This window comes from Haematobia irritans, chromosome 4, assembly GCF_050003625.1.
Source record: "Haematobia irritans isolate KBUSLIRL chromosome 4, ASM5000362v1, whole genome shotgun sequence".
NCBI classification, from domain to species: Eukaryota; Metazoa; Arthropoda; class Insecta; order Diptera; family Muscidae; genus Haematobia; species Haematobia irritans.
In genome coordinates this window covers 35,345,682-35,348,373 of record NC_134400.1, presented here as the reverse complement: position 1 = coordinate 35,348,373, position 2,692 = coordinate 35,345,682, and the positions used below count along the sequence as shown (strand labels likewise).

Here is a 2,692-nt window from a genome sequence, read left to right as displayed (position 1 = left end):
GATATATATACTGGAGCCATATCTAAATCTGAAACGATTTCAACCAAATTTGGCACAATTACCGATACTACTAAATGTACTCATTGTGGGAAATTTGAAGCAAATCACGGCAAAACCCTGGATTTTGAGCCCATATAAGTTCAAATCGGACGAAAGATATATATGGGAGCTATATCTAAATCTGAATCGATTTTGACCATATTTGACACATACAATAGTATCGTTAATGTACAGCTTGTGCAAAATTTGAAGTAAGTCAGGGCAAAACTCTGGCTTTTGAGACCATATAAGTCCAAATCGGACGAAATATATATATATGTGAGCTATATCTAAATCTGAACCGATTTTAACAAAATTTGACACACAACGATACTATTAAACGTACCCTTGTGGAAAATTTGAAGCAAATCACGGCAAAACTCAGGCTTTTGTGGTCATATAAGTTCAAATCGGACGAAAGATATATATGGGACCTATATCTAAATTTGAACCGATTTCAATCAAATTTACCAAACATTGGTAGAATGTCAATTCTACCCTCTGTGCAAAATTTCACGAAGATCGGTAGTAAACTTTGGCCTCTGTGGTCATATGAGTCTAGATCGGACTAAAGATATATATGGGAGCTATATCTAAATCTGAACCGATTTGGCTGATATTTTGCAGGATTTTCGAGATTCATAAAATGTTTGGATGTACGGTATTTCAAGAAAATCGGTTAATAAACACGTTAACTATGACCAAATCGGGGATAAATATATATGGCAGCTATATCTAAATCTGAACCGATTTTTTCCAAAACCAATAGCGATTGTCTCTGTCCCAAGAAACGGCCCTATGCCAAATTTGAGGACGATCGGACTTAAATTGCGAGCTGTACTCTTATGTACCCTCCATCGTGGAGGGTACATAAGATTCGGTCTGGCCGAAATTACGGCCGTATATACTTGTTTACATTTAACATTGCGATGCGTCCCTGAACATTTTCCGATCAAAAATCATAGCTACCGTGTGATTCAAAATTACAATTACCTATCCTATTCTAATTTCATATAACGCGATAAACATGCTGAAGGCAACCATTAAGGTAAATGAACAAAATACCATAAGTCATATATGACTAATTTTGAAACACACATGAAGATAATTTATCTTGTTTTGTAATCTATAGGCTAACCTACATGGTTTACCAATATCCCCCTATGCTAGACTAAATTGTATCTTAATGAAGCAATTTGGAATACACATATATATCATTAAGAAAACCAACTAAAGTTAAAGTAGCTAATTTCAAGAATATATACAGCGTTTACTTGATTTTAATCGAAACAGATGAATATCTAAAGTCCATATTTGTTAAATGTCTCTATTTAAGGATGTGTTCTACATATGATCCTAAACATAACATAGTCTTAAAAATCAAGATAAGAATGAACTCATTTCGAAATCTATGGCACTTTTTTTTTTTTTTTGAATGGGTACTATTTTAATCCGGGTAACTGGTATAGCTGAAGTAGGGAGATCATCTGTGGCCTTTTGTTACATTGCACTGATTGCAATCTTAATACTTGGTAAATACCTGTCTTATCATATATGATCAAATCCTCATCTATGCATATGTATATGATCCTTCAGGAATTCATATGGGCGGCACATACATCGTTAGGGACATATGAAGACATTCCCCTTGCACTTTTGTTTCTTTGTTTTTTTTTCAGATGCTCTATTTTACCTTCTTAAAATGACCTTTTTTGGGTTCAAAGAACTTGAAACAGATTAGAATATGTTTGTGTGCAACAATAAACTAAAAAGTGTAGGGGATGGACTTTAATGGTTTGGTATAATATTGAATATTTATATGGATTTTTTTATTTTAATATTTTATAAACATTTTAATACCATTGGTATGTAAGTTTTACCGAACATGCTCTTTACTACTATTGGATGCGGGAATTCTAATGGAGTTATGGCCAATTTCTCATCTTCCGATTAATACTTAAAAGGAGGATATACCACCGGTTTGTAAAATTTTTGTAATGGATCAGATGTTTTATCGACACGATAAACAGTAACAAGACATTGAGAAACCTGCCCTTAGTATGTTAAATTTCCAAGCCTATTTAATGATGGCTCTGTGAACGTCTATTGTAATCTTCAGCCTAAAAGTATGCTAAGATTTAGTAAACATTTTCTTAATGTAAGTGTATATGTTTAATGTCATGTGTTAAACTATGTTTAACGAAAATGTAATTATAATATACAGCTGATATAAAACGTCTAAAAACATGAAGTGTATTTAAATGAATTTTAAATTTGTATTACTTTTCCTATATAAAAAAACTGTTTCTTATCAACATGTAAATATAAAGCAATTATTTTATACGCTATGGGAGCTCCTTTTTCGTGCAAGTGGATAAAATATATCCCATATATGAGAAAGCTACTCAAATTACATCGCTTACCGCTGAATGTAATCAATCATGGCTTCCCCATTCTATGCTCACCAATATTAGTCATTCCCATAAAAGAGAGTCTAGCGGTAAGACATCCTAAGCGACTAACAATAAACCCAACTTGGAATTCTGAAAAACATTTTTATACCCTCCAACATAGGATGGGGGGTATATTAACTTTGCCATTCCGTTTGTAACACATCGAAATATTGCTCTAAGCCCCATAAAGTACACACAAA

The 2,692-nt window shown here is 33.0% G+C and overlaps 1 long non-coding RNA gene across 1 annotated transcript; it reads left to right on the top strand.

Annotated features, from left to right (window-relative positions):
* The first annotated feature begins 898 nt into the window (after nucleotides 1–898).
* Nucleotides 899–1,467, top strand: LOC142237148 (uncharacterized). The gene is made up of 2 exons (XR_012722367.1): nucleotides 899–1,087; nucleotides 1,172–1,467. It is a non-coding gene; the product is annotated as an uncharacterized LOC142237148 (long non-coding RNA).
* The last annotated feature ends 1,225 nt before the right edge of the window (nucleotides 1,468–2,692 follow it).